Consider the following 14,257-nt stretch of genomic DNA (forward strand, 5'->3'; position numbering starts at 1 on the left):
TGGATGAATATACTAACATACAAACAATGGAGGTTATGATCAAGCGGATTTTCACCTTTTCCTCAACTATTTTGAAACTTTTGAGATATTTTTGTAAGTTCTTAATTACTCATGTAATCAAGACAAAGATATAGTTAAAATATATCACAGTTGCTTAAACACTATTTAACAGATAAATATCAACCTCCTCAGCCAGGCACAAAACACTCTTCCCGATCTGGCTTCCACCTATGCCTGGCCTTATTTCTCACAATTCCCTCTCTGCAAAGGCCACATTCTAAGGGGCAGAACTATTCCCTGAAGATGCCATTCCCTCTGTCTGGAATGCCTTTTCTCTCCTGTTCACTAAGCAAACTTTTATTTATTCTTTAAAACCCATCCCCAAAGGTGGTACCTCAATGAAGCCACATCTGACTCCCCAGACTTCATCCTCAGACCTCCTTGGGAATGTATTTTTATAGCCCTTTTCCCATGGTATTTTAAATCTTTCATCTCTCTCCTTCTGGATGGTGAACACAGGAATTCTGTATTTATTCTAAATGTTTCCTGTACAATTGGAAAGCTGATACTCATATGTTAATATGTTTGTTTATATGTTTGTATGTCTTCCTGTGCTACTGTGTTAAGAACCATTTAGCTCAAGTGTTACAAAGAAGACTGAGTGACAAAATTATAAATTAAAAGGAATAAATATTTTTCTATCTTTTCAAATTGTCTTTGTTGTTGGATTAGTTATCCGAAATTTGAAATATATTTCTAGAAGTTAGTTTACACGGTAAGAGAGTAAAGGAAGAAAGAATGGTAAAATATAAAACCAAATAGGTCTACTGTATGATCCAAGGGTGACTTTAAAGTCTTGCTATACCCTGAAAATTTCATTTAACAATTTTGGATATATATATGTAAATATATGTAGTTTAAATTATAGCTAATTTTCCCCTAAGAAACTGAAGGCATCGAAGAGGGAGCTGGATTCTGTTTCACTAAACCAAGCTGACATCTCTGGTTCAATCCCAGAATCTTAAAGGTTACAAAGAGATAGAAAACAGCCCAACTTGCAGCTCAGACCATGAGTGAGTTTGCTAAGCTATATGTTAACAGCAAGCTCCACTAGGTTTATAAACTGCCCAAACTTGGCACACACTGGACTCAGTTTTATTCCTAGTCTGTTCACACTTCAATGTCATGTTCTAGAATAATCCAAAATATCATGCTTAGGAAGAGCAATATAGTCTATGTAGTGGTTCATTGGGAAATAGCTTCTCCATGTTTTAATTACCTTTCTTCCCAAGGCATGACAAATGCTTCAGAGACAGCAAATAGGTACCCAGAAATAATGCCCACACTTTAATGTTAAGTACATATTCTCCTAGGCTAAATTCAGTTTTCCTTAAACCTAAAAGTCAAAATTACTAACTTTTAGAACATCTCAAAATGAGAGGACAGAAGGCAATCTGCACTGTTTCGCATGTTAAGCTTTAACAGAGTAAAGAGACGTTGTCTATTTGGCCAGTGGCTGCCAGTGCTAGATAGTGGTTGACAAAACCCTAATGTGGAGAAGTATCAAACAAGACAAAGAATTAGAGGGAAATGGTACAATTCTTCATTAACAGCTAAGTGCCAATAAAAATGGAAAAGCAAAATGAAAATGAATCAAAAGGAAATTGTCTGCCCATAAAAATCACTGGGGAAAAATAGCCTGCTAAATCATACTGTCATTTCTTTATACTCAGCTCTCCATTAGGAATGAAAAATAATCCAGTTGTACTAAAACTTATCTTGGAAAATCTTAGTACCCATGCTGGTTTCTTGCACACCAGCCCCCTGAATGAGTCAGATCCATTCCCTGCTGTTCCCTGCCCTACTTTGGGCTGTAAGACACTGACGCCTAAGCACACTATTACCAGGGCTCCTTGAAGAATATCCTTGGCCAGTGATAGGCACCACCAGGAGATAGGAAGGCAGCATGACAAAGGATAGGTCATTTTTTTCCTGTATCCTGCCTGCTTTGGGCTGTTTTCTGCCATTGGGTGCACCCCTCCACCACTAGAGGTCCTATTATATGGGCCCTTCTCCCTGGCTCTTTCTCTCATTGTGCTTCTCAATGCTAGTATCTCTCTTGCCCCTTCAGGTCTAGGCATGATAATGCCTTCCTGTATTGCTAGTTCCTAAGAGATTCTAACATCGTTTTTGGTCTCTCTTCACCCAGCCTACACCTCTGTAAATTGTCCCTTGTGAAAGTCTTTTTTATCATGTGAGTTGGATTCTCTTTCCCCATGGGAATTCAGTGATACAATTCTCCTCTGAGTCCTGAAAGGTAAACTTACTCCTGAAGCATCAAGACACCTGATTTTGCATCCTTAACCCTCCTTGCTCACACTCCTGCTTATTGGCTTCAGTTGCATAAGAAAATGTGCTTGTTGATCGTAAGTACACTAGTGTAGTTCTGATGAATTCTACTCGTTAAACTCTACCCTGACTCACCCTTACTGACATCTTAAAAATGCCTTCAGTCACTTACATCTCATCATAATGCTGCCCAGAGCACCAAACCACAAGCAAGTTTTGCTCTGGAGCTGATCTTATGCACAAGATGGTTGGGCGATGGTTGTCTAAAGGCGTGGGAAGGGCGATGTGTAGGGAGACATCATGAGGAGGGGTGCCCAAGTTGAGAAAAGTGTGTGAGGAAATCTTTTTCTAACCCACACTGAAAATTTGTTTAAGTGACACTTCAGAGGAAGTATAGAATCTTGTTGCTGGAGGGGATAGAATTCATACAGTCCAATGACTTCAGTTTATCGATAAGAAAACTGAGGGTCAGAGAGACCTTCTGAGAGACTAGGTGTCTTAGTACAGAAGCAGGACTAGAACTCCAGCTATCTCTGCAGCTTTTGTTCAGTAAGATCTTATTGTGATCTCATATACTTATGGTCTATGGAGTGGACAAAGTAGTGTGCCAAAGTCTGTGGCAAAAACAATTTATATTGATCAAAGAGAAAAACAATTAGGAACTGATTTTTATTTTAATTTTTGGATGCCAGAATTGCCATGGGATAGGAGATGAAACTTTAATTTCATAGTCTTGCTATATTTTAAGATGGCTTCTATTGAGGAAGAAAGGAAAGGAGGGAGGGAGGAGCTAGCTTATTTAAGACTAAACTTTCTGAGAAATCAAATGTCTACATCTTACATATATTAGCTCATCTGCCAGGTAGACAATGTCTCTCATCAATGACAAAACATGCTGAGTTTGCCCCTGACTCATTCAATATGGCTTCAAAATACAGACTAATTTTTCAGTTATCCTTTCGTCTAAAGCTGTAAGTTTTCCTTTTCGTTCATCTAAGTTTCCATGTTCATTTGCAGAAATTTTAAACCTACTTTCCACTATAGTATGTGACCCTTCAGTGTCTAAGCAGTATCATGTAGTGATTAGTTCGTGGGTTTGGAATCAGACAGAATGAATTTAGGTGCCCCTCTGACATTTCCATTAACCATGTGACTTCGGGAAAATACAAAGCCTCTCTGGCCTCAGTTGCCTGCTTTGGTAGTCAAACGGGGATGCTAATAATAGTACTTAACTTTTAGGGATATTGAAATTAGAGTTTTAAAAGTGAAGTCCTTAATAGAGTGCCTGGGGTATAGTACATGTATGATATAGAATAATTATTATTAGTGGGAATAATTGTTTATAAGTACAATCTTCTCACTTAATTTCCCAGTTAATATTTAAAAAGCAAAACCTTTGCTGCATAAACTGTATTTCATTACAGAGATGGTATCTAGCTCAGAGGATTAACTGCTAATGATTTAACCTAAATTTTATACTTCTACACAAGTAATAATAGTAATTAAAGAGCAGAGTTGCCTGATTAGATTTAACATTTTTTAAAATCATATCCAAACACAAAGGGTCCATTGAAAATGTTATCCAGAGGAAATTACCTTTGTCTCCTGTGTGGCTAAGGGAAATTCTTTTCCCCTGAAACTAATTCTATGACTTATTTTAGCTTGTATTAAAAGTTTTAAAGGCTAATAAGAAAATTATCCAACAAGGCAAGTAGTGGCCTGGAAGATTGAAGTATAGATTTTCATAAATCAGACTGTTTTTCTTTCTCTCTTTGCATTATATCCAGATAACTGAATAAAAGTTTTGACTTTCTTTTGGTAAATGTTCAACATAATGATTTAGTTTTTGAGCTTCAAAAAAACTAGATAAACCCAACAGAAGACATAACTTAAGTCATTGCAAAGATAATTTCCCAGTAGTTACCAGTTACCATGGAAGTTCAAGGAATCACTTCTGAGGTCCCTTTTAAAAAATGTATAAGTAATGCCTTTATTTGTTAGTCAGAATGATCAATTAAGACTTTCATAAATGCCATGAATAATATAACATTTTAATTTCTTTTCATTGGTGTTGCTTGCACCATGAACAATTTTAATTTGAACTCGTAGAAGTTACATATGTATGTAACCTCTGACCAGATGGCCTCTTCTAGTTGGTCAAATCAACAAGTCAGTCCACCATTCTAAAGACTTCTTAGGAATCTCCCATTATGTTTTTTTCAGTCCTAACTTTATCCTTATTCCTATTCCAAGATTCATACATGTCAGCATATAGCATCTTTATTATATATTCATATATTAGTCAGAAATACTCTTCTCCATTGAGGGTAAGTGTGGAATTATTATTGATTGCTTTCAAATAAGAGTTAAACTTTCTCCTCAAGGTCAGCAAATAGGGTTTGAATTTTTTCCATTACCAACAGTATCAGAAAGGATTAGTTTCTGCTACCAATAACAGAATATTCAGACAAAAGTGACTTCATCACACAGAAGTTTATTTTTCCTAAATGTTCAGGTAGGCATTTGCTGGCTTGGTTTGGCACCTCTAGGATATCTTGGTCCAGATCTCTAAGATACAATTTTTTTTCTCCTCATGAGTCCAACATGGATGCTGGAGAAACAGTGATCATTCTCATTTGCTGGCAAAAATGCTTTCTCAGAAATGCCACTTAATAATTTCTGCTTCTATCTCATTTGCCACCTTCATCTGTGAGGGAGGCAGGAAAATAAACTCTTTGTAAGAAAAAAAGAAGGAAAGAATGGATGTTAGATTGCCAATTTGTGTTTCTGCCACCCCATTCAGTCTTAGTTGATGTTAATTTTTCTATCTAGACCCTTCTAGGATATTAGAATTCTACAGGAGTCCTTACTTAAAATCACTTCCATATTTGACAGTTATTCTTACATACTTCTTTGTTTTCTTAACTCTGCTGCCCATTTGTGTAAGCTTATGTTCTCCTCAACATCTTAAAAAATGAAACAAAACAAAACAAAATAGACAGAATGTCAGTGGAGAAGGAGAAGGACCAAACATGTTGCTTAATCACAAATGAAAAATAAACTGGCAAGGGAACCAAGTGTATCCACTGTATTGGATAATATGTGTGCAGTGGGATATGAGTGTCTAATACGGATAAACAACAGATTGTTCTACCAGAGCCCTCAACAATTTCCTCAGGGTTGAAGGGGACAGTTGCAACTGTTTGCATCTCTTGGCCCTCCTGCTTCTTCTGATTTGACCCTGCATTATATGTATTTTGGGTTAGTTCAGTTTTTGTATATCTGATGAAGCAGGCTGCAATTCCTGAGCTCTAGAGAGTGATTGAATCTCTCTTGCATTGTTAAATTCAAGCCAATGAATATATATATGTGGGTGTGTATGTATGTGTGTGTGTATATATATATATATATATATATATATATGTATATGTATATATATATATATATATATATATATATATATATATATATATCCGTGAAGAAGCCAAACCTAATCCAAAAGCAACTTCAAAGATATTTAAATAATTTCCAAGTATCAGAGAGCACCTCATACCTGAAAATTCACTGGTAAAATGTGAATTGGGGAAGTCTGGGTAAAATGGGAACTAGATCATTAGAACTGCTGAACTGCTGGGTTGTAATTAGATGTGGCATTTGCCATACTGGCTTTATATACACTGAGAGCTCTGTGTAAGGCTGAGGCTGTGACAGGACAAACTCTTCCCTCACATAATAATTTTTAGCTTTTAAAATCTGTAGCAGTTGGAACTCTTATTTTACTGGCAATGGCCTGATACATGTAACAATAAACTATACCATAATAGGGCTTACAGTTCTTATGGGAGATTTTAGGGATTTAAAACCACGTTCCCCTAGCTCCACCTTTCATTGGCCTACATTTGGGTGTCTATTACTTCCATAAAATAAGAAAGTGATGTTCTTTCCCACCTAGAGTTCTGTCGTCAAGCTGCGAGCCATCTCTTAGAGAGGTTAATGCAGCTCAATAAACACCATTGTGCTTACAGGAGAAGATACCATTTCTGATGACAAGAAGCTCTCAGTGAGTAAATGGTTGTCTTTCCAGCAGACGCATGACTCTAGATCTGAGTAGTCTAGTCTCCTTAGGTGAAAACTTTTTGAGAATGCAGTTATTCTTTTTAGTTAGAAAAGTTAGTTATCACTAAAAGTTAATGTGGTTTAAACTGACCCTAGCACGTGAACAGATGCTCAACAGCATTAGCCATCAGGAAAATGCAAATTAAATCTACAATGAGAGACTTCCGGTTTTTGATCTGGTATCAAATGAGCTTAGACGTTGTCACTTTGTCCTAACAACAGGTAAAAAGTTGAACAAACTGAAAAATCAACAACTCCTGTTAGATCCACCAGAAAAGTGAGATCATAGGAAAAACTGCAGCCCCCAATATTGGAGAGACAGACAGGAAGATACAGAGAACTACAACTTATTGGTGCAGGTATCCATGAGCAAAAATCTCCCTGGGAATCAGTACCTGTGTAGGAAAACCTGAACTGTAATTCACAAATTGCTGGAGCTCAGTGTGGACAAGTGTGAGTTTAAAACTCCAGGGTAACACAGTTAGAGGGGGACTCCAACACTTTGTGAGTTTCACTTCCAGGAACTCTACCATGTTTTTACAGTGAATACCAGAGAAAAATCCCTTCGTGCTTCTGGCAGGAGACGGGGAAAAGTCACCATTTTGAAATAGCCAGAGCATTCTGTTCTTAACAAAGCCTGTCCTCAGGAGAAACTGTGTTATCAGAGTCTAACCTGCTGGGGTTTTATCAGAGCCTATAGAACTCCCAGAGGATAATATAGGAGAAAAACTAGATGATTTGGGGTATGGCAATGACTTTTTAGGTACAATACCAAAAACATGACCCATGAAAGAAATAATTGATAAGCTAGACTTTAATAAATTAAATTCTGCTCTGTGAAAGGCAATGTCAAGGGAATGAGAAAATAAGTCACAAACTGGGGGGAAGTATTTTCAAAAGACACATCTGATACAGAATTTTTATCCAAAGTACACTAAAAACTCTTAAAACTCAACCATAAGAAAACAAACAACTAGATTAAAAAAGGAGCAAAAACCTCTTAACAGACACCTCACCAGAGGAGATATGTAGATGGAAAATAAGCATATGAAAAGATGCTTCACATCATATATCATCAGGGAAATTTAAATTGAAACAATACAGTAAGTCCCCTACATACGAACGAGTTCTGTTCCGAGAGCACGTTTGTAAGTCCAGTTTGTTCGTAAGTCCTACAAAGTTAGCCTAGGTACCCAACTAACAGAATTGGCTATATACTACCATACTGTGATAGGTTTATAATACCTTTCACACAAATAATACATAAAAAACAAGCAAACACAAAAAATAAAGAAAACGTTTTTAATCTTAAAGTACCTTGAAAAGTACAGTAGTACAGTACAACAGCTAGGATACTCGGGCTGGCATCGAGTGAACAGGCAAGAAGAGTTGCTGACTGGAGGAGGGCGAGGAGGTAGGAGATGGTAGAGCTGAAGGATCGTCAGCGATAGGAGACGGAGGGCCAGCTGCAATTTCACTCACGCCTGACGTTGACGACACAGGTTCTGGTTCCTTGCTGGATTCAATTCTATCTACCCACTTGAAAAAACAATCCAGTGATGTTTGGGTAGTAACTCTTTTTTTCTCATCATAGATGACACGGTAGCATGGGATTGCATTCTGAACGGCTGCTGTAACCTTCATGTACTGTTCTACTTTCAGGTCCTGTGTCTCACAAACTAACAGTGCCTCCTCAAATAAAGAAAATCCCCTTGCCATTTCCTGTATCGCAAATCTCTTCCGTCCTTCAGTTACTTCTTCTTCCTCTTGTCTCTCTTCGTCCTTTCTCTGTGCCTCCAATTCCATCAAGTCTTCATTAGTAAGCTCCTCGTGTTGCACAGCAAGGAGTTCAGTGAAGTCGTCCTCTTGCAGATCTAGCTTGAAATAAAGATGCTGTACTACTGTACTCTATACAGTACCGTACAGTAAAGTACACAAAAGCACAACCACTTGTAGAGGATGCATGCGTGACAATGTACGCCGGACATGGGAACTAACTTACGTGATTGGACATGTAAACGCACGTTCGCATCTTTGAAAGTTCTCAACTTGAAGGTTCATATGTAGGGGACTTACTATAATGAGATAGGTACTACATACCTATTAGAACGGCTCAAATCCAAACCAATGACAAACAAAGCTGGTGAGGATGTGGAGCAACAGGAGCTCTCATTCATTGCTGATGGGAATGCAAAATGGTACACAGCCGCTTTGGAAGACAATTGGGCAGTTTCTTACCATATGATCCAGCAGTCTTACTCACTGGTATTTCCCAAATGCATTAAAAACTTATGTCCACACGAAAACCTACGCATAAATATTTAGAGCAACTTTATCCATAATTGCCAAAACTTGGAAGCAATCAAAAGTCCTTCAGTAGGTGAATGAACTGTGGTACATCTAGATAACAGAATACTATTCAGCACTAAAAAGAAAAAAACCATCAAGCCATGAAAAGACATGGAACAAACTTAAAACACATATTTCTAAGTGAAAGAGCCAAACTGAAAAGGCTACATACTGTATGATTCCAACTATATGACATCCTAGAAAAGGCAAAACTACAGAGATGGCCAGAAGATTATTGGTTGCCAAGGGTTAGAGAAAGAAATGGGTGAATAGATGGAACACAAAGGATTTTTATGGCAGTGAAATGATTTTGTATGAGTCTACAATAGCGGATACACGCCTTAGACATTTGTCAAATCCATAGAATGTACAACACCAAGAGTGAACACTAACATTCAGGTGATAATGATGTGTCAGTGTAGGTTCGTCAGTTCTAACAAATGTACCAGTGTGGTTTAGAGACAGTGGGCATATGGAAATGCCAGAATCTGCACTTAATTTTGCTGTGAACCTAAAACTGCTCTAAGAAATACAGTTTACTAATTAAAAAAACCAGTGAGCTATCCCTACACACCTATCAGAATTGGTGAAATAAATATTGACAACACTACATGCTGACAAGAATGTGGAAAAACTGAATCATTCATACATTGCTGATGGGAAAATAAAATGATACAGCCATTCAGGAAAACAATTTGGCAGTTACTTAATAAACTAAACATCCATCTACCATGTGAACCAACAATTGTCCTTTGCCCTCTAGGCTGTTTTTCCCAGAGAAATAAAGACTTATGTTCACACAAAAACCTGTACACGAATGTTTACACCAGATTTATTCATAACAGTCCCAAAATGGAACAAATCAGATGTCCTTCAATGGATAATAGTTAAGCAAATTGTGGTAGATCCATACCATGGAATACTACTCAGTAAGAGAACTGAGAACAAAGTGTTGATACAAGAAGTAACCTGGGTGAATATCCAGAGAATTATGCCGAGTGAAAAAGCCTATCTCCAAAGTTTTTACACACTGTATAATTCCACTTATATAACAGTCATCAAAGGACAAAACTGAGACATGGAGAACAAATTAGTGGTTCCCAGAGTTTAAGGAGGGAGCGGGGCATGAGGGAAGAGAATGTGTCTGTGAAAGTACAATAGGAGGAATTGATGGAAATGTTCAGAATATTCACTGTTGTCAGTGTCAAGATCCAGTGGGGATACTGTACTATAGTTTTGCAGGATGTTCTCACCCGCAGGCGGCTGGTATGGGGAACTAGGTACAGCGTACACAGGATCTCTCTCTGCCATTACCACTGCAGGTATCTATAATTATGCGAAAATAAGAAGGTTTAAAATAAATACATGTAACACATTAAAACTTTACAATTTTTTCTTAAAAAACAATCAGAAACCCCACAGCTGTCCTCAGAAGCGATTTGGCTTTAAAAAATTTTTCTAGCCAAAAGGCTAAAGACTTTCCTATGTGAATTTTTAAAGAGACTGGTCATCAGAAAAAGGAGAAAGCAAGATGAGGGAGATGAAAAAGGATGGAAAGCATGTGTAGTATTTTGCATGGTCCATTCATGCATTAAATGCCAAACTGCCAAGTCAGTTATAGAAGAAAGGTTACTAAATGGGAAAATAGGTACTATGTATTAATACGTTAAAACACAGGTAGAGGTATATAAATGTTGTCAGATATGTATTAATAGTCATAAATCATTTGACAAATCTGGCATATTCCACAAAAAAATGCACTGAGCATTTCTGTGCCAAATAGTGGCTATAAAACAGTGAGCAGAAAAGCTCTTACAGCATCTGTCCTCATGGAACTCAATCTATTCGATGCGTGGACTTTTTTGCTCTTCTGTTTCCTTCAGTGTACTCCGTTAAGTTTCATGTGGGATCCAAAGGACATATTTTATATAGTTTGTGACCTTAAAGTGATTATAATTTTGGGTGAAGGGACAAGATTCATAAACACATAATAAAAATCAAAGAAAAGTAGAATCTTGGGCCTATGTCCACATTGATAGAAGGTTTCAAATCTGAGACATCACCTTGAGTGGGTGTGGAGGACGCTTAACTCTGCTGAGGGTGCCCAGACACTTCATGCACACGTCAGTAGCAGCAAAGGGAAACAGAGTCTCCTATGGTTGACTCTCGACCCTAGTTTCTCTGTGTAGCCAACACCTCACTGATTCTTCTAAACCAGATTTATTGTTTCAACATCCTCACTCTCTGTGACTGTTCCCCTCCTAGCTGACACTAGTGTTGCATTTCCATGTTGTCTGTACACTTTTTGAATTTGAATTTCCAGAGTCTGAGCCCAGTTCCCTTGTAAGGTTCTTCACTTCCTTTCCAAAGGAATTGGTAAAAGTGTTTGACTTTTTTTGTGGTGGTGACACCACTGAGCACATTAAAGCCCTCTCGGTAGGTAAGTAGACCTAATGATAGCCCTGGAATTCTCTTCCAGCACTGAGTCTCTAGTGGCTGATAAAGACATTCCCCAAAGCAGTTATGACAGCATGGAGAAGCTGTGGGAAATGATGCGTTTCCATAGTGGCTTATGAAAGGGGAGTCTTTCATCCAAGAGCACAGAAGATGCACCGTGTAGGAGTGAGTGTAGGACACCCTGCTGATAGTGTCATTAAGTGAGCTCAGTGTAGACTTGCAGAAATAGAGCGTTACTGCCTGGCATAGCCACCACTGTACACTGGCCAGAGGGAGATGCCATTTCATTATATAGTTTCTATGTATTCTCTTATTTCGGGGATTAATAGACACTTGCCTCCACCTCTGTTAAGCACTTCATGAACTAAGGCCTTCCCACTACCAGACAAAGACACAGTTTCTACTGGCTCTCAGGACTCTAATCATTTCTACATACCTCCACAACTCAAATTTCCAAGAGGACCTTAATTTTTTGGACACTGTTCAGCGAATGGGTGGAAATAGTTTGCAATGAGTCTCACTCAGCAACTCAGGGCAAACTGCTCTGTGTTCTGTTTTGTCCTAGTCTGTGGAATAAGCCTTAATAAAATTCACATGCCCAAAACCTGTGGTTGCCTGTGAAACTATTTCATCCAACAATGAAATATTTGGATTGGCTGATGTGGGCTACCAGCTGGCTAAACATTGGTGAGGCTGGGTGTATTGAAATGGCGTCATTAGTAGACATTGGCATACACTTTGTGGAGATACAACCACTATAACAGGACTGTGTCCAGCAGAGAATGGGAAATATTTTAAGGGAGGCGAAACCTCAAGCTTACAATATTTATAAAGTACTTTGCAATTGCAAATGGATTTTCTAAAGAGTCATTTTTCTCCCTTTCAAAAGTTTACTTGTATATCCAACATCATGATACCCTGATATAAAAGTAAAATAGTCCTCTAAGGAAACAATGGTGGTTTGTTAGGGGCCCCAGACCAAATTTCCTGAGAGACCATTTTACTGTTATTGTTTAAGTCATATTGACCTGGGGCTCAGAAAATGCAATCTCAGCAGCAGTCTTTATTCTTTCTACATATTAGCTGTCTCCCATGACAAGCCTTTAGGGTAACAAAAAAATGTACATTGAAAACTCTCATTGTTTGTTTTTCCCGAAGTTCCTTATAAAATGTCAGTATCTTTGAAGGGGTTTTCCTTGAACTGAACTCCTGAGGTTGGAGATTTACCAGGTTGATTTAAGAGTTTGAAATCCTGGAGTGTATCCATAAAGTGAGGATTTACAGTTCATAAATATAATGACAAAAGTGTGAAGATACATTTTTGTTCTTGAAAAACTATTGGAACAAAGATACTTTTCATAAAAAGCTTCAGTGCTGCCATTTCCTTCAGACAGAAGTCTATTCTGGCTTCATGAAGTGGCTTTTTATTGCCATTTGTTTGATTTGCTCTCCCTCCCTGCTTCATGGGGAGCCACTTCCTCCTGAAGGTGTGCATATGGAAAGAGGAATTGAATTCTGGGGCATTTAACCAGTGATGAGCATATAAAGAAATGAAAGGACAACATGTTGCAAGGTAGAGCACATTCCTTCTGTTTGTCTCATCTCTACCTGGGTTCAGCTTCCAGATCATTACAGTCTGGTTTTCACATTTATTCTCGGACAGGTAGCTACATTCTTTCTTGCATGTGGCAGCAAATGACTCAGTTATTAATTGACATTAAATTGGCTACTATGACTAACTGTTTGGGGAAAGAAAAATATGCCACATTCTGGCCTTACCCAATGGTATGGGGAACAATGAGGAAATTGTGTCACTAACGGACCTTCTCAGTGGATGATAGAAGTGATATGAGACTAGCTGTTGATGTAGCTCTGCAGAAAAAGACCTGTGTTGAATAATAACAATGGATTCATGAGTCTGGGGAAAATCTCTGGACTTTCTTCCAATTTAGTTGTAAATTGAGCTGACATGATTTCCAAACTCAGGATGAATGTTGCAGCTTACCTTGAGGTTAAAGAAAGAACAGCCTTCCTTCTTTATCCCAATGTGCTTACTTTAACCCAGTTCTTAGAAAGGGAGAATCATGGTTCTGTTCTTCTCTGACTAAACATTCTGATCTATAAATTTCTAGCAACCCAGAAGGAGGGAGGGAGTGTTGTGCTCCCCACACCCCTTAATGCTGATGTTTGGTTAGAATTGGAGACAACTTGATATTGTGAAAAGAGCACTAAACCATGCTCTTTGTGTCAAAGGAACTATGATCTAGTCCTGAATTCACCATTGACAATAATTGACTGTCTTCAAAACTGGGATGTTTTGAGGGTGAAAGGGACTGCTATTAATAGACCAGGACAACAGGCATAACCCAAGACTGTCTTGGGAAAACTGGGATGTATGGTCATTCTACTACTCACAATGTGTTTGGGCAAAATAGCCCACTTCCTTAAAGTTGTAGTTCCTCATCTGTAAAATGGAAATGATCTTATTTTATAAGATTATTGTAAGGATGTAATGAAATAATATGTGTGCAACTGTCTTGTGAACTGTGGACTATGAAACCATATCCAATGCAGGTGAAATCATGATAATTAATTTTATCAGCCATAGCTGTAGAATGCTCTCAAAGAAATGTCTATGTATTTCTCCTCGGACAGGAGCAGAGATTTGAGAGCAGCAATCACGGAAATAAACCTAGATAAGATGCGGTTGCTAGGTTTCTAAAGGAATATTGAAGGAACCAAAGTAGAATGCTCTATTTTTTATAGTTTTTTCCCTTTAAACCAATATAATTTTTAAGAAGTGGGGCCTCATGTGAGAAGAGGACTGTGTTTGGGGAAGTGTTAGGAAATGTTGAAGATCCTGATAACAAAGTTAGACATGTCTGTTTCTGTGTATATGCAGAATCTGACCTAAAATATAAAGGTCTGACATTGTGCAGAATTAACTTTGCTCTTAAGTTATTGCAGCCCTGGTGAGGAAAACTCA

The 14,257-nt window shown here is 38.0% G+C and overlaps 1 long non-coding RNA gene across 3 annotated transcripts in view; it reads right to left on the reverse strand.

Annotated features, from left to right (window-relative positions):
- Window positions 1–9,729: 9,729 nt before the first annotated feature.
- LOC136794163 (uncharacterized) overlaps window positions 9,730–14,257 on the reverse strand; it is a 28,402-nt gene continuing 23,874 nt past the window's right edge. For all 3 annotated transcript variants that reach the window (XR_010840530.1, XR_010840531.1, XR_010840532.1), the window contains one exon: window positions 9,730–10,140. This is a non-coding gene — a long non-coding RNA (uncharacterized lncRNA). The remainder of the gene's footprint in view (window positions 10,141–14,257) is intronic.

Source organism: Kogia breviceps, chromosome 4 (assembly GCF_026419965.1).
Source record: "Kogia breviceps isolate mKogBre1 chromosome 4, mKogBre1 haplotype 1, whole genome shotgun sequence".
Taxonomy (NCBI): Eukaryota; Metazoa; Chordata; class Mammalia; order Artiodactyla; family Physeteridae; genus Kogia; species Kogia breviceps.